Here is a 24,371-nt window from a genome sequence, read left to right as displayed (position 1 = left end):
GAAAGGACCCTACCGAGTCATAGAAGTACTTGGGAAGGGCTTGATGGGATATTTTTGTGGAAAAACGAATTTCTCCAAAACACCCAAATCTAACCGGCAAGTGCACCGGGTCGCATCAAGTATTAATAACTCACGGGAGTGAGGTCGATCCCACAGGGATTGAAGGATTGAGCAATTTTAGTTTGGTGGTTGATTTAGTCAAGCGAATCAAGATTTGGTTGAGAGATTTGTGATTTGCAGAATTTAAATTGCATGGAAAGTAAGGGGAATGGGTAATTGGCATGAAATTAAAGAGAACTGAAATTTAAAGTGCTGAATCTTAAAGAACAAGAAATTAAATGGCAGAAACTTAGAACGCAAGAAATGTAAATTGCAGAATCTTAAAGTGCAAGAAATGTAAATGGCTTGAATTGTAAAGGGAATTGGGAATTGGATTTGCAAAATTTAAACAAGGAAAAGTAAATTGCAACAAACAGAGAAGTAAAGGATGAATGGAATTGAACCGGATCTTAAACAGAATTGTAAATGAGTGTGAAAACAGTAAACAGGGAATGGGAAATGGGAATTCTGGATCTCAGGACCCAAGAGACTAGAAAACCAAGTCTAGATCTCAATGCCTTCCTAGATCCAACAAGAACAATTGCAAAGGAAATGTAGATTGCAAAGAAAGTAGATGAAAAGCAATTAACCGAAACTGAATTCAATTGTGCAGTAAAATAAAGCAGAGAGGTCTCAGGATAAGATTGAAACAGAATTTCTTCAATTCTCCAACCCAAGATCCAAGACAATTGTAATTGAAATTGAAAACAAGAAAACTAAGAGGAAGGGAATTCAATTCTCCTTCCCCGAGACTTAGAAATTAAAATTCACTCAATACCAAAAGCTCTCCGAAAACTCTTTCTGAAAACTCCAAGGAAAAGCTCTCTGAAAAACTTAAATCCTATGCTATTTATACACTTTCTTCAAATGGTCTTCAAGCCTTCAATTGGGCCTTTGCTCTTGATGGAATTGGGTTGATAGAGGCCTTGGTTGATTGCTCTTGGAGTTTGGAGAAGAACCAAATTGAACCGGGTTGGAATCATGAAAGCTTGAGTAAAAGTTGGAGTAAAAGTTGGAGGCTAACTTTTACTCCAACTTTTCACATCAGCCACCCTTCTTTGCTGATACCAACGTTGGGGCAAAAGTTAGGGGTCTAACTTTTGCTCCAACGTTGGCCTCCCCTTGCATACTCATGGCGCCAACGTTAGCCAAAAAGTTAGGGGCTAACGTTGGCGCAAACTTTTGCTCATCCAGGGAGTGTTTTTCAGCGCCAACGTTAGCCAAAAAGTTAGGGGCTAACGTTGGCGCAAACTTTTGCTCTCCAGGGTGTGTTTTGTGATGCCAAAAGTTAGCCAAAAAGTTTGAGGCTAACTTTTGCTCCAGCTTTTGCCCAAAAGTTAGCCAAAAAGTTTGAGGCTAACTTTTGCTCCAACTTTTTGCTTCCTGGTTCATTTTCAATTAATCCAAAAGTTTGAGCTAAAGTTTGAGGCAAACTTTTGCTCAAACTTTTTGTCCTCTCTTCCTTCTAACCATTCCTTCTTGCTTCAACCTTTCTCCAAGCTTTCTTCATCTATCATTAATCAACCAAACACATCAAAGCTATGCTCAAAATCATGAGATATTCATTCTTTCATAATATGTGACAATTATAGCATAAAACCTCATGAAATAGCATGAATTCATACATGGTTGATTAAATCAAAGGAAACATGAAAATATACCCAATTGGCTTGCTTATGGTTCAAGAAAGTGCATAATTCAATTAAAAACTAAAGAAAAAAGCTAGTGAAACTAGGCTAAGATGACTTGTCATCACAACACCAAACTTAAAGCTTGCTTGTCCCTAAGCAAGAAATGATTTATTGAGAAGAAAGAATGAAATGGAAGAGGATGTTCATGCTAGTAGAGTGTTATTGGTAGTTCATGGGGTTTTATTGTCTTTGTACCTTTTTGGCACCTTTTGCATGTAGCTTGGATCCTTTGAGGTTGTAGATGTGTGGATCCAACTTGTATTTCAGTTTTCTGGCTCTTACTTGTATTTATTTCTGGCCGTCCATAACCGATTTCTTTTCGTTGGTCCTCTTTCTAGTTATTTTTGTAGTCCTCTTTTTTGGACCTTTGTCGGGTCTCTTTCAGGGATTACTTTTATAACTTGTTTGTTGTAGGAGACCGACTTCTTTATGTCGATTTCTTATAAGTTATTTTGTAATCCTCTTTCTTGGACCTTTGTTAGGTCTCTTTCAGGGATTACTTTTATAACTTGTTCGTTGTAGGAAACCGACTTCTTTATGTCGATCTCTTCTAAGTTATTTTTGTAATCCTCTTTCTTGGACCTTTGTTAGGTCTCTTTCAGGGATTACTTTTATAACTTGTTTTTCGTAGGAGACCGACTTCGTCATGTCGATCTCTTCTAAGTTATAGCAATTCCTCTTTTATAGGGTTGGCCAGACCACTTTCCAGGGATTTGCTGATAACTTGGGTTGACTTGGTCCGACTTTTTAACGTCGGCCAGTCTTTAAGTTAATATTTAGCAATCCATAAGACTTCGTCAGGTTCTTTTTCCAGATCACTTTCGATAACTTCTTGCATTATTTTGTGTTCATCTTTGCCGATTTGTAGAAGGTGGTTTCTATCTTTGTTTGGTTGACCTTTAGATGAATCGCGTTTTCATCTCTATTGGTCTTTATCGTGATCGTGCAGTGAATCTGTTTTTCACTTTTCTGCCGATCTGTTGCTTTATAATCGGACGATGAATGCTTCAGATTAATACGTCTTGAGAATTTGTAGAATATCTAAAATATGCTTTATTTAAAAAATGCAAATATATACATGTGGGAGTTTTTCATCCCTTTAAGTCGGATAATTTCTGAATCTCATCTTGGTGTCTCATTAAAAAACCTTTTCAGGAAAAAGAGTGCATCCTATGATGAGATCTTTTACTTTTCCTAGCTATAGTACCTTCTTAGGTTGCAGGCGTGCCATGATCTGGGAAGCTCTCGTCCCTCGAGTTCGGACAGTTTGTAGTAGCCCTTCCCAAGTACTTCTATGACTCGGTAGGGTCCTTTCCAGTTTGCTGCCAGCTTTCCTTCTCCGGGTCGAGTTGTTCCAATATCATTTCGGATTAGGATGAGATCATTCTCAGTGAAACCTCTTAGCACTACCTTTTGATTATATCTGGAAGCCATTCGACGTTTTAGTGCTTCTTCCCTGATCCGAGCTTTTCCTTGGATTTCAGAGAGTAGGTCGAGCTCTTCCCTTTGAAGTTGGGAGCTGGCTTCCTCATTGTAATGAACCACTCTAGGCGACCTTTCCTCGACCTCTACTGGGATCATTGCCTCCACTCCGTATGCTAGTCGAAATGGTGATTCGTTTGTGGTGGAATGTGGCATTGTTCGATATGCCCATAGGACTTGTGGAAGTTCTTCGGCCCAGGCTCCCTTTGCATCTTGCAGTCTCCGTTTCAGCCCAGCCAATATGACTTTGTTAGCCGCTTCAGCTTGTCCATTGGCTTGGGGATGTTCAACGGAGGTGAACTGGTGTTTTATGTTTAAGTCGGCTACTAACTTTCTGAAGCCCGCGTCTGTGAATTGGGTGCCATTGTCTGTAGTGATGGAGTATGGAACCCCAAACCTTGTGACAATATTCCTATATAGGAATTTCCGGCTCCTTTGAGCAGTAGCGTTGGCTAGGGGCTCTGCCTCGATCCACTTTGTGAAATAGTCTACCCTGACTATGAGGAATTTAACTTGTCCCGATCCTTAGGGAAAGGGTCCGAGAAGATCGAGTCCCCATTTTGCAAATGGCCAAGGCGAGGTTACGCTGATGAGCTCTTCTGGCGGGGCGATGTGAAAGTTGGCATGTTTCTGGCATGGTGTGCATGTCCTTATAAACTCTGTAGCTTCCTTTTGTAGAGTTGGCCAATAAAATCCCGTCCGGAGTACTTTTTTGGTGAGAGCTTGTGCTCCGAGATGATTACCACAAATGCCACTGTGTACTTCCTCTAAAACTTCCCTTGTGTTGGAGGTCGGCACACATTTTAATAGTGGTATTGAAATCCCTCTTTTATATAGGGTGTTGTTTATGATAGTGTAGTACTGAGCCTCCCGTTTTAACCTCTTTGCCTCTTTCTCATTTGTGGGGAGTGTTTCTGTTTTGAGGTAATTAATTATGGGGGTCATCCATCCTTGATCCTAACTTGTTATGGCTAGGACTTTTTATTCTTCCGAGATTGACGGGTTCTGCAGCATTTCCTGGATGAGGCTTCTATTGTTGTCCCCTGGTTTGGTGCTGGCTAGTTTTGAGAGTGCATCAGCTCGGGCATTTTGTTCGCAGGGTATGTGACAGATCTTATATTCTCCGAGTTGTCCGAGCTGTTCCTTGGTTTTATCCAAATACTTTTTTATGGTGGGGTCTTTGGCTTGGTAGCTCCCTGTTATTTGTGAGGTGACTACTTGTGAATCACTGAACATGTTGAGTTTTTGAGCTCCAACCTCCTTAGCCAGCTTTAAACCAGCTAGTAATGCTTCATATTCCACCTGGTTGTTTGAGGCCGGGAACCCAAATTTGAGGGAAAGCTCAATTCGGGTTCCTTGGTTGCTTTCTATTATCACACCTGCGCCGCTTCCAGTCTTATTCGAGGACCCGTCCACGTAGAGATTCCATTCTGTGGGGGTTTCCAAGGTATCTATGAATTCTGCAATGAAGTCGGCCAAGTATTGTGATTTGATGGCTGTCCGAGCTTCATATTGGAGGTCGAACTCGGATAACTCGACTGTCCATTGTAAAATTTTGCCTGCTAGATCTGTTTTCTGCAATATCCCTTTTATGGGCTGGTTGGTCCGAACCTTAAAGGTGTGAGCCTGGAAGTACGGGCGAAGTCGTCGAGATGTCAGTATGAGAGTATAGGCGAACTTTTCTATTTTTTGGTAGTTCAGCTCGGATCCCTGCAGCACTTTACTAACGAAGTATACAGGTTGTTGCCCTTTGTCGTCCTCTCGAACCAGTGCTGAGGCTACTGCCTGACTTCCTACCGCAAGGTACAATACGAGTGGTTCTTCCTCTCGTGGTCGAGTTAGGATAGGTGGTTGTCCCAGGAAATTTTTGAAATCCTGGAAGGCTTGCTCGCATTCCATTGTCTATTTGAACTTCTTTCCTTTCCTTAAAGTGGCATAGAAGGGGAGAGATCTTATCGCTGATTCTGCTAAGAATCTTGATAAGGCTGCCAATCTCCCGTTGAGTTGTTGTACCTCTCTGACACAAGTTCGACTCTTCATGTTGAGTATGGCCTGGCATTTGTCCGGATTTGCTTCAATTCCTCTTTGTGTGAGCATGAAAACTAAGAATTTGCCCGCTTATACTGCAAAGGTGCATTTTACGGGATTGAGTTGCATGCCATGCTTCCTTATAGTGTCGAACACTTGAGCCAAGTCAGATAATAATGTCTCTTCGCTTTGTGTCTTTATTAACATGTCGTCCATGTAGACTTCCATGATTTTTCCGATATGATCTGAAAAGACTTTATTCATTAGCCTTTGATAAGTAGCTCCCACATTCTTGAGACCGAAAGGCATCACAATGTAGCAGTAATTTCCTTTTGGTGTCAGAAACGAGGTCTTTTCTTGATCTGGTGGATTCATGGGGGTTTGGTTGTATCCAGAATATGCATCCATAAATGAGAGGTATCTATATCCGGATGAAGCATCTACCAGAGCGTCGATACTTGGGAGTGGGTAAGGATCTTTTGGGCAGGCTTTGTTGAGATCGGTGTAGTCGGTGCACATTCGCCATTTTCCATTTGATTTTTTCACCAAGACGACGTTAGCTAGCCATAGTGGATACTTAACTTATCTTATGAATCCTGCCTCCAGTAGTGCTTGTACCTGTTCTTCCACGGCTTGGGATCAGTCTGGCCCAAGTTTTCTTCGTCTCTGCTGTACCAGCCGAGATCCTGAGTAGACCGCCAACTTGGCACATTAGCTTGGGATCTATGCCTGGCATATCTGCAGCTTTCCATGCGAAGAGATCGACATTATTTCGTAAGAACTGTACTAGTAATTCTTTTGCATCTCCCTTCATGATCGTGCCAATATTACTTGTTTTGTCTGAGGTATCTCCGATCTGAACTTTCTCTATTTCTCCTTCAGGCTGTGGACGTAGTTCTTCTCGTTTCTGAACTCCACCAAGCTCAATTGTATGGAACTCTTCTTCTCTGCCTCTGAGGTTTAAACTTTCATTATAACAGCGGCGTGCCATCTTTTGATCTGCTTTTATCGTAGCTATCCCTTCTATAGTTAGGAATTTCATGCATAGATGTGGAGTTGAGACTATTGCGCCGAGTTGATTTAGTGTTGTCTGACCTATTAGGGCATTGTAGGCTGAACTCACGTCGACCACGATGTAGTCTATCTTGAGTGTTCTGGATTGGTTCCCTTTTTCGAAGGTTGTATGTAGTGACACGTATCCCAGTGGTTGTACTGGGGTATCTCCCAGTCCGAACAGGCTGTTCGGGTATGCTCTAAGCTCCTTTTCTTCTAAGCCGAGCTTGTCAAAGGCAGTTTTGAATAAGATGTCGGCGGAGCTCCCTTGGTCTATTAATGTGCGGTGGAGATTGGCATTTTCCAGTATGATGGTGATGACCATGGGGTCGTCATGTCCTGAGATGATACCGGATGCATCTTTGATGAGCGGATAATTTATACGCTTTTTGGCATTGTTTTTACATATGATTTAGTTTGTTTTTAGTATATTTTTATTAGTTTTTAATTAAAAATCACATTTCTGGACTTTACTATGAGTTTGTGTGTTTTTCTGTGATTTCAGGTATTTTCTGGCTGAAATTGAGGATCCTGAGCAAAAATAAGATTCAGAGGTTGAAGAAGGATTGCAGATGCTGTTGGATTCTGACCTCCCTGCACTCAAAGTGGATTTTCTGGAGCTACACAACTCTAAATGGCGCGCTTTCAATTGCGTTGGAAAGTAGACATCTAAGGCTTTCCAGAAATAAATAATAGTCCATACTTTTCTCGAGTTTAGATGACTTAAACTGGCGTTGAACGCCAGTTCCATGTTGTAGTTTGGCGTTCAGCGCCAGAAACAAGTTGCAAAGTGGAGTTCAACGCCAGAAACACGTTACAAACTGGCGTTCAATTCCAAAAATGACCTCTCCACGTGTAAACATCAAGCTCAGCCCAAGCACACACCAAGTGGGTCCCGGAAGTGGATTTCTGCATCATTTACTCATTTCTGTAAACCCTAGTAACTAGTTTAGTACGTATAAATAGGACTTTTTACTATCTTTGTAGGGGATCTTTGATTAGTTTTATGCTATCTTAGGCTTTCATGGGGGCTGGCCATTCGGCCATGCCTGGACCATTATCACTTATGTATTTTCAATGGTAGAGTTTCTACACACCATAGATTAAGGTGTGGAGCTCTGCTGTTCCTCATGAATTAATACAAAGTACTACTGTTTTTCTATTCAATTCAACTTATTCCACTTCTAAGATATTCATTCGCACTTCAACATGAATGTGATGATCGTGACACTCATCATCATTCCCTATGAACGTGTGCCTGATAACCACTTTCGTTCTACCTTCGATTGAATGAGTATCTCTTGGATTTCTTAATTAGCATCTTCGTGGTATAAGTTAGAACCCATGGATGGCCATTCTTAAGATCTGGAAAGTCTAAACCTTGTCTATGGTATTCCGAGTAGGATCCGGAAAGGGATGGCTGTGACGAGCTTCAAACTCGCGAGTGCTGGGCGTAGTGACAGACGCAAAAGGAGGATGAATCCTATTCCAGTATGATCGAGAACCTCCAAATGATTAGCCATGCAGTGACAGCACATCGGACCATTTTCCCAGAGAGGATGGGAAGTAGCCATTGACAACGGTGATGCCCTACATACAGCTTGCCATGGAAAGGAGTAGGAAGGATTGGATGAAGACAACAGGAAAGCAGTGGTTCAGAGGGACGAAAGCATCTCTATACGCTTATCTGAAATTCTCACCAATGAATTACATAACTACCACTATCCTATTTTATATTTTATTTATTTTCATCCACTATAATTTCTTAAAACAATTTAATCCGCCTGACTGAGATTTACAAGATGACCATAGCTTGCTTCATACTAACAATCTCCGTGGGATTCGACCCTTACTCACGTAAGGTATTACTTGGACGACCCAGTGCACTTGCTGGTTAGTTGCACGAAGTTGTGAAGTTATGTTTGGACCATGGTATTGTGCACACGTTTTTGGAGCCATTGCCAGGGAATCAGTTTCTAACTTCTTTTCTAACTTCCTATCTTTTTAAAATTTAATTTTCAAATATTTTTCAATCAATCTTATCTTTTTGTTTGTTTCTTATCTTTTTCAAAACTGCCCAACTAACTCTCTACCTTTAATTTTCGAAAATACCTCCCTCTTTTTCAAAAATTCTTTTTAATTAATTAATTATTTTAAATTTTAATTTTAATTTTATTTCCCCTTTAATTTTTGAAAATCATCAACTCCTTTTCAAAAATTATTTTCGAAAACTTCTCTCTCTCATCTCCTTCTATTTATTTAATTACTTACTAACACTTTTCTTCATCTCATATCTCTGCTCCTATCCTCACCCTTGTGTTTGGATTATCCATTCTTTTTCACTCTAATTCATTTTCTTTTTCTACTAACAATAAGGAACCTCTTTACTATAACATAGAGGATTCCTCTTCTTTTCTTGTTCTCTTTTCTTTCATATGAGCAGGAACAAGAAAAAGGGCATTCTTGTTGAAGCTGATCCAGAACCTGAAAGGACTCTGAAGAAAAAACTAAGAGAAGCTAAATTACAACAATCCAGAGACAACCTTACTAAAATTTTCGAACAAGAAAAGGAGATGGCAGACGCACCTAACAATAATAATGCAAGGAGGATGCTTGGTGATTATACTACACCTACTTCCAAGTTCGATGGAAGAAGCATCTCAATCCCCATCATTGGAGCAAACAATTTTGAGCTGAAACCTCAATTAGTTGCTCTAATGCAACAGAACTGCAAATTCCATGGACTTCCTTCAGAAGATCCCTACCAGTTTTTAACTGAGTTCCTGCAGATCTGTGAGACTGTTAAGACTAATGGAGTAGATCCTGAAGTCTACAGGCTCATGCTGTTCCCTTTTGCTGTAAGAGACAGAGCTAAAACATGGTTGGACTCACAACCTAAAGATAGCCTGAACTCTTGGGATAAGCTGGTCACGGCCTTCTTGGCTAAGTTCTTTCCTCCTCAAAAGCTGAGCAAGCTTAGAGTGGATGTTCAGACCTTCAAGCAAAAATATGGTGAATCCCTCTATGAAGCTTGGGAAAGATACAAGCAGATGACCAAAAGGTGTCCTCCTGACATGCTTTCAGAATGGACCATTTTGGATATATTCTATTATGGTCTGTCTGAGTTCTCCAAGATGTCACTGGACTATTCTGCAGGTTCATCCATTCACCTAAAGAAAATGCCTGCAGAAGCTCAAGAACTCATTGACATGGTTGCTAATAACCAGTTCATGTACACTTCTAAGAGGAATCCTGTAAGTAATGGGACGCCTCAGAAGAAGGGAGTTCTTGAAATTGATGCTCTGAATGCCATATTGACTCAGAACAAACTATTGACTCAGCGAGTCAATATGATTTCTCAGAGTCTGAATGGAATGCAAGCTGCATCCAACAGTACTCAAGAGGCATCTTCTGAAGAAGAAGCTTATGATCCTGAGAACCCTGTAATAACAGAGGTGAATTACATGGGTGAACCCTATGGAAACACCTATAATCCCTCATAGAGAAATCACCCAAATCTCTCATGGAAGGATCAACAAAAGCCTCAACAAGGCTTTAATAATGGTGGAAGAAACAGGTTTAACAATAGTAAACCTTTTCCATCATCTTCTCAGCAACAGACAGAGAACTCTGAACAAAATACCTCTAATTTAGCAAACTTAGTCTCTGATCTGTCCAAGGCCACTCTAAGTTTCATGAGTGAAACAAGGTCCTCCATAAGAAATTTGGAGGCACAAGTGGGCCAGCTGAGTAAGAAGATCACTAAAACTCCTCCTAGTACTCTCCCAAGCAATACAGAAGAGAATCCAAAGAGAGAGCGCAAGGCCATTGATATAACCATCATGGCCGAACCTACAGGGGAGGAAAAGGACGTGAATCCCAGTGAGGAATACCTCCTGGGACGTCTAGTGATCAACAAGGAGTTTCCCTTTGAGGAACCAAAGGAATCTGAGGCTCATCTAGAGACCATAGAAATTCCATTGAACCTCCTTATGCCCTTCATGAGCTCTGATGAGTATTCTTCTTCTGAAGACAATGAGGATGTTACTGAAGAGCAAGTTGCCAAGTACCTTGGTGCAATCATGAAGCTAAATGCCAAATTATTTGGTAATGAGACTTGGGAAGATGAACCTCCCTTGCTCATCAATGAACTAAGTGATCTGGATCAACTGACATTACCTCAGAAGAAACAAGATCCTGGAAAGTTCTTAATACCTTGTACCATAGGCACCATGACCTTTGAGAAGGCTCTATGTGACCTTGGGTCAGGGATAAACCTCATGCCACTCTCTGTAATGGAGAAATTGGGAATCCTTGAGGTATAGGCTGCCAATTTCTCATTAGAGATGGCAGACAAATCTATGAAAATGGCTTATGGACTAGTAGAGGACGTGTTAGTAAAGGTTAAAGGCCTTTACATCCCTGCTGATTTCATAATCCTAGACACTGGGAAGGATGAGGATGAATCCATCATCCTTGGAAGACCCTTCCTAGCCACAGCAAGAGCTGTGATTGATGTAGACAGAGGAGAATTGATCCTTCAACTGAATGAGGACAACTTTGTGTTTAAAACTCAAGAATCTCCTTCTGTAACAATGGAGAGGAAGCATAGAAAGCATCTCTCAGTACAGAGTCAACTAAAGCCCCACAGTCAAACTCTAAGTTTGGTGTTAGGAGGCCTCAGCCAAACTCTAAGTTTGGTGTTGAACTCCCATATCCAAACTCTAAGTTTGGTGTGGGGAGTCTATAAAATTGACCTGATCACCTGTGTGGCTCCATGAGAACCCACTGTCAAGCTATTGACATTAAAGAAGTGCTTGTTGGGAGGCAACCCAATTTTTATTTATCTAATTTTATTTTTATTTTTATTATTCTTTCATGTTTTATTAGGTTCATAATCATGTGGAATCACAAAATAAATACAAAAATTAAAAACAGAATAAAAAATAGCAGAAGAAAAATCACACCCTGGAGGAAGGACTTACTGGCGTTTAAACGCCAGTAAGGAGCATCTGGCTGGCGTTCAACGCCAGAACAGAGCATGGATCTAGCGTTGAACGCCAGAAACAAGCAACATCCTGGTGTTCAAATGCCAGGAATGCACCCTGAGAAGAGCTGGCGCTGAACGCCAGAAACATGCTGCATCTGGGCGTTGAACGCCCAGAACAAGCATCAATTCAGCGTTTAAACGCCAGAATTGCATGCAAAGGTGTTTTACAGGCCTAATTGGTGCAGGGATGTAAATCCTTGACACCTCAGGATCTGTGGACCCCACAGGATCCCCACCTAGCTCCACTCATATTCTTCCCTTTTCTCAACATTCATCCTCTCTTCCCAATAAAAACCCTTCCCCAAACCCCTTCATCTCCTCCATATTTTCTCTTCTTCTTCTTCTTTTCTTTCTTCTCTTGCTCGAGGGCGAGCAATATTCTAAGTTTGGTCTGCTAAAAGCATAAGCTTTTTTTTTTCCATTACCATTGATGGCACCTAAGACCGGAGAAATCTCTAGAAAAGGGAAAGGGAAGACAAAAGTTTCCACTTCCGAGTCATGGGAGATGGAAAGATTCATCTCCAAAACCCACAACTAAGGGTGGAACATCAAGGGGACTCCATCATCCTTCATGAAATTAGAGAAGATCAAAGAGCAATGAGAGAGGAGCAACAAAGACAAGAAAGAGACATAGAAGAGCTCAAGGACATCATTGGTTCCTCAAGAAGGAAACGCCACCATCACTAAGGTGGACTCATTCCTTGTTCTTAAATTTTCTGTTTTTCATTTTTTTTATGTTAAATGTTTATCTATGTTTGTGTCTTTATTACATAATCATTAGTGTCTAAGTGTCTATGCCTTAAAGTAGTGAATATGAATCCATCACCTCTCTTAAATGAAAAATGTTTTAATTACAAAAGAACAAGAAGTACATAGTTTCGAATTCATCCTTGAAACTAGTTTAATTATTTTGATGTGGTGACAATACTTTTTGTTTTCTGAATGAATGCCTGAACAGTGCATATGTCTTTTGAAGTTGTTGTTTATGAATGTTAAATATGTTGGCCCTTGAAGAATAAGGAAAAAGGAGACATGTTATTTGATAATCTAAAAAATCATAAAAATGATTCTTGAAGCAAGAAAAAGCAGTGAATACAAAAGCTTGCAGAAAAAAAATGTGAAAAAAATAGCGAAAAAAATGGGAAAAAGAAAAAGCAAGCAGAAAAAGCCAAAAGCTCTTAAAACCAAAAGGCAAGAGCAAAAAGCCAATAACCCTTAAAACCAAAAGGCAAGGGTAAATAAAAAGGATCCAAGGCTTTGAGCATCAGTGGATAGGAGGGCCTAAAGGAATAAAATCCTGGCCTAAGCGGCTAAACCAAGCTGTCCCTAACCACGTGCTTGTGGCGTGAAGGTGTCAAGTGAAAACTTGACACTGAGCGGTTAAAGTCAAGGTCCAAAGCAAAAAAAAAAGAGTGTGCTTAAGAACCCTGGACACCTCTAATTGGGGACTTTAGCAAAGTTGAGTCATAATCTGAAAAGGTTCACCCAGTTATATGTCTGTGGCATTTATGTATCCGGTGGTAATACTGGAAAACAAAGTGCTTAGGACCACGGCCAAGACTCATAAAGTAGCTGTGTTCAAGAATCAACATACTGAACTAGGAGAATTAATAACACTATCTGAACTCTGAGTTCCTATAGATGCCAATCATTCTGAACTTCAATGGATAAAGTGAGATGCCAAAACTATTCAAGAGGCAAAAAGCTACAAGTCCCGCTCATTTGATTGGAGCTATATTTCATTGATAGTTTGGAATTTATAGTATATTCTCTTCTTTTTATCCTATTTGATTTTCAGTTGCTTGGGGACAAGCAATAATTTAAGTTTGGTGTTGTGATGAGCGGATAATGTATACGCTTTTTGGCATTGTTTTTACATAGTTTTCAGTATGATTTAGTTAGTTTTTATTATATTTTTATTATTTTTTAATTAAAAATCATATTTCTGGACTTTACTATGAGTTTTGTGTGTTTTTCTATGATTTCAGGTATTTTCTGGCTGAAATTGAGGGACCTGAGCAAAAATCAGATTCAGAGGTTGAAGAAGGACTGCAAATGCTGTTGGATTCTGACCTCCCTGCACTCAAAGTGGATTTTCAAGAGCTAGAGAACCCCAAATGGCGTGCTTCAAATTGCGTTGAAATGTAGACATCCAGAGCTTTCCAGAAATATATAATAGTCCATACTTTTCACGAGTTTAGACGATGCAAACTGGCGTTGAACTCCAGTTACATGTTGCAGTCTGGCGTTCAGCGCCAGAAACAAGTTGCAAAGTGGAGTTCAACGCCAGAAACACGTTACAAACTGTCATTCAACTCCAAAAATGACCTCTCCACGTGTAAACTTCAAGCTCCACCCAAGCACACACCAAGTGGGCCCCGGAAGTGGATTTCTGCATCATTTACTCATTTCTGTAAACCCTAGTAACTAGTTTAGTATAAATAGGACTTTTTACTATCTTTGTAGGGGATCTTTGATTAGTTTTATGCTATCTTAGACTTTCATGGGGGCTGGCCATTTGGCCATGCCTGGACCATTATCACTTATGTATTTTCAACGGTAGAGTTTCTACAAACCATAGATTAAGGTGTGGAGCTCTGCTGTTCCTCATGATTAATACAAAGTACTACTGTTTTTCTATTCAATTCAACTTATTCAGCTTTTAAGATATTCATTCCCTATGAACGTGTGCCTGACAACCAGATTCGTTCTACCTTCGATTGAATGAGTAACTCTTGGATTTCTTAATCAGAATCTTCGTGGTATAAGTTAGAACCCATGGATGGCCATTCTTGAGATCCGAAAAGTTTAAACCTTGTCTGTGGTATTCCGAGTAGGATTCGGGAAGGGATGGCTGTGACGAGTTTCAAACTGGCGAGTGCTGGGCGTAGTGACAGACGCAAAATGAGGGTGAATCCTATTCCAGTATGATCGAGAACCTCCAGATGATTAGCCATGCAGTGACAGCGCATTGGACCATTTTCACAAAGAGGATGGGAAGTAGCCATTGACAACGGTGATGCCCTACATACAGCTTGCCATGGAAAGGAGTAGGAAGGATTGGATGAAGACAGCAAGAAAGCAGAGGTTCAGAGGGACGAAAGCATCTCTATATGCTTATCTGAAATTCTCACCAATGAATTACGTAAGTACCACTATCCTATTTTATATTTTATTTATTTTCATCCACTATAATTTCTTAAAACAATTTAATCTGCCTAACTGAGATTTACAAGATGACCATAGCTTGCTTCATACCAACAATCTCTGTGGGATTCGACCCTTACTCACGTAAGGTATTACTTGGACGACCCAGTGCACTTGCTGGTTAGTTGCGCGAAGTTGTGAAGTTATGTTTGGACCATGGTATTGTGAACACGTTTTTGGAGCCATTTCCAAGGAAACAATTTCGAACAACAATTTCACATCTAGATCACAATTTCGCGCACCAGTCTTCTTCGGTGAATGTGATTGCAGGGATGTCGGGTGCTTCCCCCTTTCCTTCGACATGATATACTTCTTTGAGATATCTTTTGCGAGATGATTTGGAGATTCCTCCTCCTACAAATCCTCCGTGTATCATATGGACATGTCTTTCTGGCGTACGAGGTGATCGCTCGATTCGTCCGACATCTTCATCCCTTCTTCTCTTTCTTTGATCATCATCTCAGGTGGCCAGAAACCAATCTAGTTTTCCTTCTCTCACTAATTTTTCTATGATATTTTTTAAGTCGAAGCATTCGTTGGTGGAATACCCTCGGACTCGGTGATATTCACAGTATTCGTTCTGATTTCCTCCTCCTCTTTTGTCTTTGAGTGGTCGAGCTGGGGGTATCTTTTCCGTATGGTAGACTTCTTTGTAGACATCTACTAGGGATACCCTAAGAGGGGTGTAATTGTGATATTTTTTTTAATTTTCTCCCCTTGTCGATCTTCCTTCCTTTTGGATTCTTTATCTTTGTCTCGGTAGGAGAATCCGAATTTTGAGGTTTCTCCCAACCGAGAGTTTTCTTCCATGTTGATATATTTTTCCGCTCGCTCCTACACCTCATCCAGAGATGTGGGATATTTCTTCGATATAGATTGGCTAAAAGGTCCCTTTCGTAGACCATTGATGAGGCCCATGATGGCAGCCTCTGTTGGCAAGCTTTGTATGTCTAGGAATATTTTGTTGAATCTCTCCATGTAGTTGGGAAGACTTTCCCGATCTCCTTGTCTGATTCCAAGTAGACTGGGGGCGTGCTTGGCCTTGTCTTTTTGGATGGAGAATCTGGCCAGAAATTTTTTAGCTAGGTCGTCAAAACTTGAGATGGACTTAGGAGGTAAGTTGTCGAACCATCTAATTGCTGTCTTCGTGAGGGTCGTTGGAAAAGCTTTGCAGCGAACAGCGTCCGAGGCGTCGATGAGGTACATTCTGCTTCTGAAGTTGCTGAGGTGATGGATGGGATCTGTAGTGCCATCATACAGAGTCATATCTGGGAGTTTGAAGTCCTTAGGAATTTTAGTTTTCTTGATGTCCCTAGTGAATGGATCTTGATCTTTGCGTGAATTGTCCTCAAGGGTGGTCCGGGTAGCCTTTGCTTTGAGATCGACTTCAAGTTATAGGATTTTATCTTCTAGCTTTCGACGTCTCCTTACCTCTCTTTGTAGATCCTTGCCAACTTCTCGTTGATGCTGGCTTTCTTTTTCAAGTTGCTTTAAACGATTTTGAAGTGCTTCTATTACTCCTGGATTTGATGAGTTTTTGTCTCTGTTAGATACTGGAGTATCTTTTGGTGTAGCATCTGCGTTTTTGTGCGGTGTTCTGTCTTCTAGATCTGAATCGTGGTCGTTGTCATGGTCGTCCGTCATGGGGATGGGATGACTTCCAGGTTCCCCGGCAACGGCGCCAATGTTCCGAGGGTTACTTGAAAATGTAGGCCGATCTCGGATGAGATCTTCTGTACTGGTCAGAGATGACGTGTCCGGCTAGCTGGTGGCGGCCAGAGCTGTTGTGTCCGACTTGTTGGACTGGCTGCACTTCTGATCCTTGGTCACCGGAGGGAGGGGGTACCTGCAAGAGACTCCGATGCTTAAGTTAGCATAGGTATTAAAAAGGTTTTTAATAGAATCAGAGTATGAGTTATACCTGGGTGCTCCAGTGTATTTATAGTGGTTGTAGTGTGACCTTTCTAGATAAGATAAGTGATGCACATAAACTTGTTATGCTACGATTTAGGAAATTGCACGATCGGCAAAATTCCTTCCGGCAAGTGCACCGGTTATCGTCGTCAAGTAAAAACTCACAATAGAGTGAGGTCGAATCCCACAAGGATTGGTTGAGTGAGCAATTCGGATTAGAAGTGTGTTCTAGTTGAGCGGAATCAAGATTTGAGATGAGAATTGCGGAATGTAAAATTGGCGGGAAAAGTAAATGACAAGAAAATTAAATGGCTGAATCTTAAATTGCATGAATTAAAGAGCAGAATGTAAATTGCTGAAATTAAAAGGGAATGGGGGTGATTGCAAGAATGGAGTTGCAGAATGTAAATAGAAAGTGGAAGTCAGAAATGGGGAATTCATTGGGTTTAGGAGATATTGAAATCTCCGAATCAAAACATGTTTATCTCTTCCTCAACCAATGCGTTCATTAAATTTTGCTTGGCAATCTTATATGATTGGATCCCAATTCCTTGGCTCACCAATGCTCTCTAAAAACAAACAAATTCCCAATCCCTTGGTTTAAATGTTCATAAGAAGAGATGATGCTTGATCACTGATTATACCACACAATTTCATGAACCACAATTTGGTAGGATTACATATCACAATATCCATCCAAACCCCAATCCAATCCACTGTGAGAAAGCTTCTCTAGCATGAATCCTCCATTCCTTTCCCAAGGCTCCGAAGGATTCCAAGTATGAGTAGTTTCTTTCCCAAGACAACTACTCAATGGAATTAGATCGAGAAGCTTTCTAACAAAATTCAAGAGAAAAGATTGAAGAAGAAGATAAACTATTATTGATTCATTGAATTACAATAGAGCTCCCTAACCCAATGAAAGGGGGTTTAGTGAATCATAGCTCTGAATTCAATTACAAAGAAAAGGAAAACTAGCTAGAAGTGAAAGTAAAAAGTCCTCTCTAACTTAACTTCTATCCTATTTATACACTTTCTATATTGAGCTTCAGTTGTGCTTCTTGGGCTTTGAGGCCTCTCCTTGCTTTCCTTTTGCCTTGGGTTTATGATCCATAACCTTGATGAGGTTGTTGATCCAAATCCTGTAACATTTATTGAGCCAATTTAGTGATAATCAAATAATGACACATGACTCAATAAATTGAGATTTCAAACTCATCAATCCTTCAGGCCCAATCCCATAAACCATGATATTCAATTGGGTTTCATACCAAAGTAAGTTTAAGTTAATATTTGTGCTCAAAGACTAACTTAAATCACAATATTTTTGGCCCAGAAACCTTTTCCAAGAGTGGCGTTTAAGTTGTAGTTTAAGCTTAAACTGCAGCTTAAACGCCAGACACTTCCAGTGAGGCCTTTTGTAGAAGCACGTTTAAGCTTCAGTTAAGGTTAAACTGAAGCTTAAACGTGGAAATGGAAGAAGGTAGCCCTGGAGAGTCATGTAGTCGAACACGTTTAAGCTTCAGTTTAAGGTTAAACTGAAGCTTAAACGTGGAGATAGGAAAGGCAGCCCTGGAGGTCGAACACGTTTAACCTCCAGTTTGAGGTCAAACTGGAGGTTAAACGTGGAAAAGGGTGGAGGCATACTGAAGGTCGAACACGTTTAACCTCCAGTTTGAGGTCAAACTGGAGGTTAAACGTGGAAGCTTGGAATGGTGGCCCTGGAGGTGTCGAACACGTTTAACCTCCAGTTTGAGGTCAAACTGGAGGTTAAACGTGGAGATGGAGAGAGCAACCCTGGAGTAGAAAAGCTATCGAACACGTTTAAGCTCCAGTTTGAGTCAAACTGGAGCTTAAACGTGGAATGGCTCCCTGGTACTCTTCCTGGTTCTGGCGTTTAACCTCCAGTTTGAGGTCAAACTGGAGGTTAAACGTGGAACTCCTCCCTGGGTGGCATACTCATTCTGGCGTTTAACCTCCAGTTTGAGGTCAAACTGGAGGTTAAACGTGGAATGCTCCTTAAGTGAGGCTTTTCATTCTGGCGTTTAACCTCCAGTTTGAGGTCAAACTGGAGGTTAAACTTCAATCCCAGCATTTCTTATCCTTCATGATTTTGGCGTTTAAGCTCCAGTTTAGGCTTAAACTGGAACTTAAACTCCACATGTGATATTCAAGCTTCCTTTATTGATTTTGTTGCTTCCTTGCTTAGCCTCTTCTTCCCTGAAATCATCCAAACAATTGCATCAAAGTCTTGCAAAATTTCATGAGAAATCTTTCATTCATAGCATTTAAGTAATATAACTAAAACTCATGGAATTTGCATCAAAATCATATTGTTTGGATGGTTCATTACTTTGTTCTTCATTTAACCATTTTTGGTTACTTTAAGCTCAAGAAAATGCATAAAACAACTAAAACTAACAGAAAAAATGCTAGTGAAACTAGCCTATGATGCCTTGGCATCACAACACCAAACTTAATACTTGCTTGTCCCTAAGCAAGTCCTGAGTTATTTGAGAAGAAAGTATGAAACAGAAAGCAATTACATTGGCTATATTAGCAAGCATTTGAAGTTCATCAGAAGGGTTTTATGCAGAAAGTTGCAGCATCACTTTTTCATACTTATCAGGTAGGATTATCACTTTTTCATTGCATCCATCAAAAATTGCTATGGCCTCTTGTTATTCTGATGTCTTTGGCACTTTTCTCTTCTTTGTTTTTCTTTTCTTTTTCTTAGAGCTTCTTTTGCTCCTTGTTTGCTTAGTGTCATGTGTTGCACAAGCCTTTGGCATTTTCTTTTTCTTATCAGTGCACTACACATATCCACCTTAGGCATTTTAGTTCACATTTCTTCTTGAGACATTGGTGCCCAGCACCTCTTTGTGTGACTAAATGTTTTGTATTTAGGTTGCTCTTGATAATGGACTTTTGGTTGATAATCCCGGGTTAGTTAACCCAAGTTACCAAGTGTTGAAACACTCCTCAGAACCTATTCATCCAAGCATATCCTTAATACATAAACACCACAGGCATTTGTCTCAGAAGTTCAAACCATTGGTACCTAGCTTATTTTCTCAATTTTTTTGCTTTTTGGTTGCCTTTTTCCGTGGCTTTTTCTTTTTCTTTTTCTTTCTTTTTCATGGCCAAAGACATTTATTCATCAAGATCCATAGACAATGTTCACTTTCTACATAAAAAAATGATAATTCTACACTCTAATTTTAGTGATCTGACTAAACAATCAAGCATGCACACCACCACTTAATTCTACTTGATTTGTCACTAATTTAGCCAAGTTACTTTTGTTCAAACTTTTCTTTTATTTTTGGAAACAGAACAAGCATGGCACGCACTTGTTTAAGAAGGTGAAGTTATATCCAAACATCTAGGCATTCACTTTATTCAAAGCAATTAACAAACACACATACTAAAAAAAACGACTCATAAAAAAAACTCCACATAACACTTAAATGACTTATGATGAAAACACGTTCATAAAGACAATTCACCAATTATCATTTGATTATTAAGGAACGAGACCACCTCTTATTTATTGCTTGGTTCTTCTTAATTCTTGGGATCCTGCTTCTTCTTGCTTCCTGCCTCTTTTTGACCACTTGTGCCTCCCTTGTCTTTTCTTATGAGCTTTTTCTTTTGTACCTGCACAAACAAACAAATTTGCTATTATTTTTCGGTCCATGTGAATTATGAATAGTATTTGCACATGTAAATCAATGCTTGTCTTTATGAGCTTATAGCCGTGACTTCTACATGTATGCACACTTATTATTTGGACACCAAACTTAGTGTTTGGTTAAGTCTCCTGATGACATGAAATCCATATTGGTTGTCCTTAATGAGTGTGCATAATTCTAATAAATCATAGTCACCTTGGCTCTTTGATTCTAAACAAAGTGACTAACCTAAGTAATTGAAACCAAAGTATTAAAACATGTGAATGGTATACTTGTCATGAATTTTGAAATCCAGAGGAACTTCTTGCTTTTCATAAACTGTGTTCAAAAAGAACACCAAACTTAATGTTTGGTTGTGCACCTTGAATGAAAGATGGAATTCAATTCGAGTAAGATTTGGGAGTGCCATCAAGCACACCAAACTTAGAGACCCATCGTAATTTACATGCAAGGTTTAGTGCACTTAATCAATAGTTGTCCTGAGGATTCAAGTTCATGCATAAGAAACCATGCTTTATTAGATGTAAAACAAAACACTAAAGATTAAGGATACTAAAAACATGGGTTGCCTCCCATGAAGCGCTTCTTTAACGTCACTAGCTTGACGGTTGTCCCTTGTTAGGGTGGATTGTAGTGCTTGACGTCCTCTCCTCTCACTATGAAAACGTCCCCACTTGATTCATTCATGACCTCTAAATGTTCCATAGAAAGAACTTTCTTGATTGTGAACACTTGAGGGAGCTGGGAAGGAATGGTTTTGAAGCCAGGTGGGATTGGCAGATAATGACTTGATATCACGTTATCTCCCGGAGAAAAACCTTCAGTGGGAATTTTCTTGTTTCTCCATCCTCTTGGCAATCTCCCTATCACTCTTCCCTTTCTCTTGAGGATTTCTTCATTGACCTTTATGTCAGGAGGATCCTTCTGATCTGTTTCCACTGATTCTTGTGGCTCTAACTCTTGCAACTCTTGTTTGCCTTCCAATGACTGTTTTAGAGTCTCAGCTGCTGGATTACTTTCCTCCAAACACGGATGGCTACTATCATCTTTAGGCTTTTCAGGTTCTGGTTCAGGCTCAGATGCAGGTTTGAAGACTTTGAAAATGAGCTGTTCATCATGTATTCTCAGAATTAGCTCTCCTTGTTCTACATCTATGAGTGCTCTAGTAGTGGCTAGAAATGGTCTGCCCAGAATGATAGGGTGTAAGTAGCTTTCCTCCATGTCCACAATGACAAAGTCTGTGGGGAAATAATAATCCCCCACTTTCACCAGCACATTTTCAACTACCCCTTCAGCTTGCTTCTGAGTTTTGTCAGCCAGTTGTATGATTACATCAGTGGATCTCACCTCATTCAGTTGTAGCCTCTTCATAAGAGTTAGAGGCATCACATTTATGCTAGCTCCTAGATCACAGAATCCTCTGTCAATTTTTGTTTCCCCTATGATGCAAGGGATATGAAAACTTCCTGGGTCCGTTTTCTTAGAGAGTGTGTCCTTCTTGATGAGAGCACTGCATTCTTTGTTCATTGTTACTGTTTGTCCTCCCTTCAAAACTCTTTTTTTGCTTAACAATTCCTTTAAATACTTGATGTGTGTGGGCATTTGATGAAGAATCTCAAGAAAGGGAATATTGACATGAAGAGAGTTAAATGTCTCTAGAAACCTTGAGTAGGTTTTCCTTTTTTCACCTCCTCCTAACCTCTCAGGAAATGGTGCTTTTGGTTGGTATATTTCCATCATGCCTTTTTGTAGTTCCTTGGCTTGCTCAGTTCCACCTTCTTGCTTAACTTCTTCCACACCTTCCTTCAAGATTTCTGGTTCCTGCTCTGAGGGCCTGATTCCTTCTTCTTCTGAGACTTCCTTCATTATGGTGATGGCTTTGCACTCTTCCCATCTTACTCTCTTTTGTTCCCCTTTAGGATTCTTTTCTGTGTCACTAGGGAACACTGCAGTTGATTTGGGTGCCTGTTGAGATAGCTCTCCTACTTGAGATTCCATCCTTTTGAGTTTTTCACCGTGGTTTCTTAAGGTAGTTCTCACATCATCCCTGAAGCTCTTTAGTTCAATGATGTCTTGACTCATGGTTGCCATAATTCCTTCTATTCGGTTTAATTGATCTTGAAATTGTTGGTTCGGATTGGGTTGGGTATGTTGATTATCTTGGCCATGATATGATGATTGGGGGTAAGTGTTTTGTGTGGCTTGGTATGATCTTTGGTTGGAGTTTTGGTATGTGGAATTGTTTTGTTGGTTGTGGTTGTAAGGTTTGTGGTTTTGTGGTTGGGTTTGTTGGTTTCCCCACCCAAAGTTTGGGTGGTTTCTCCAGCCTGGGTTGTAAGTGTTGGAATGTGGATCATATGATTGCCTTTGTTGGTTTCCCACATAGTTAGCCTCATCCCAATCACCTCCTTCAATGCCTACTTCCTCTTGATCTTGTGTGTGTATTGCAGCCACTTGCTTTGTTTCTAATTGCCTGGTAAGCTCTGCTAGTTGCTTGGCAAACACCTTGTTTTGGGCTAGAATTGTATCAACATGGTTCAGCTCCATGACTCCCTTAGTGTTGTGTCTTTCTGATGCATAGTAGTACTCATTCTCAGCCACTGTCTCGATCACTTCAATGGCTTCTTCCACAGTCTTTTTCCTGTTCAATGAACCTCCTGATGAATGGTCTACAGCCTTCCTTGATTCATAAGAGAGCCCATCATAGAAGATGTGCAGTTGCACCCAATCATGGAACATGTTTGGTGGGCATTTCCTTGTCAAGTCCTTGAATCTCTCCCATGCCTCGTAGAGAGTTTCACCATCTTGTTGTCTAAAAGTCTGAACCTCAGATCGAAGCCTATTGACCTTTTGTGGAGGGTAGAAACGTGCCAGAAACTTGCTTTCCACCTCATCCCATGTTGTTAGACTCCCCCTTGGGAATGATTCCAGCCACTTAGCTGCTTTGTCCCTAAGTGAAAATGGGAACAAAAGCAGTTTATAGGCATCTTCCTGGACTCCATTGGACTTCACAGTGTCACAAATTCTCAGGAATTTTGTGAGATGTTGGTTTGGGTCTTCATTAGCACTTCCTCCAAAGGAACAATGATTTTCCACAAGTGATATTAGCTGTGGCTTGAGCTCAAAATTGTTGGCCTGAATGGGTGGTTTCTGGATGCTACTACCACAATTCCCAGAGGTTGGGTTTATGTATGAACTAAGAACCCTCCTCTCAGGGATGGCATCGTTTCCATCAGCTCTCTCATGGTTGTGAACTTCTCTATCCATGTTGAGATCTAAAGCTTCCTCAAAATTGTCCTCAGATTCTCCTTCAGATTCCTCTTCTCCCACTACTCTCTTCCCTCTTGCTTCCCTTCTAAGTCTATGAAGGGTCCTCTCTGGTTCGGTATATGGAGGAGTTGATGTCTCTCCTCTCCTACCTGTCATACAAGAACACAGCTCAAACACAAACAAGTGAAATACTCTTGGTTAATGGAAGAGTATGGTTAGCTCAATTGAGGAATTAATTCAAACAGTTAGTGAGTCAGTGAGTTAGTTGCATGAGTTTAAAGGCATAAAGAAGGAAAGCATGTAACCAAGTGCAGGAATTAAAATTCAACAAGTATCTTGAACAGAATTAACAAAGCAAGAGAAAATTGCTCAATCTAGTTAGCTTCCAATTTGAGAATTGTCAATCGAAAACCAATCCCCGGCAACGGCACCATAAACTTGATGCACATAAACTTGTTATGCTACGATTTAGGAAATTGCACGATCGGCAAAATTCCTTCCGGCAAGTGCACCGGTTATCGTCGTCAAGTAAAAACTCACAATAGAGTGAGGTCGAATCCCACAAGGATTGGTTGAGTGAGCAATTCGGATTAGAAGTGTGTTCTAGTTGAGCGGAATCAAGATTTGAGATGAGAATTGCGGAATGTAAAATTGGCGGGAAAAGTAAATGACAAGAAAATTAAATGGCTGAATCTTAAATTGCATGAATTAAAGAGCAGAATGTAAATTGCTGAAATTAAAAGGGAATGGGGGTGATTGCAAGAATGGAGTTGCAGAATGTAAATAGAAAGTGGAAGTCAGAAATGGGGAATTCATTGGGTTTAGGAGATATTGAAATCTCCGAATCAAAACATGTTTATCTCTTCCTCAACCAATGCGTTC

At 40.3% G+C, this 24,371-nt stretch overlaps 1 non-coding gene across 1 annotated transcript; it reads left to right on the top strand.

Annotated features, from left to right (window-relative positions):
* The first annotated feature begins 22,956 nt into the window (after positions 1-22,956).
* On the top strand, positions 22,957-23,060 carry LOC148580672 (small nucleolar RNA R71). Its single transcript, XR_015899321.1, has one exon. It is a non-coding gene; the product is annotated as a small nucleolar RNA R71 (small nucleolar RNA).
* The last annotated feature ends 1,311 nt before the right edge of the window (positions 23,061-24,371 follow it).

Source organism: Arachis ipaensis, chromosome B10 (genome assembly GCF_059453495.1).
Source record: "Arachis ipaensis isolate K30076 ecotype BB chromosome B10, ASM5945349v1, whole genome shotgun sequence".
In the NCBI taxonomy this organism is placed as follows: Eukaryota; Viridiplantae; Streptophyta; class Magnoliopsida; order Fabales; family Fabaceae; genus Arachis; species Arachis ipaensis.
The sequence above is the reverse complement of the archived record's forward strand: the minus strand, read 5'-3'. Positions and strand labels throughout refer to the sequence as shown.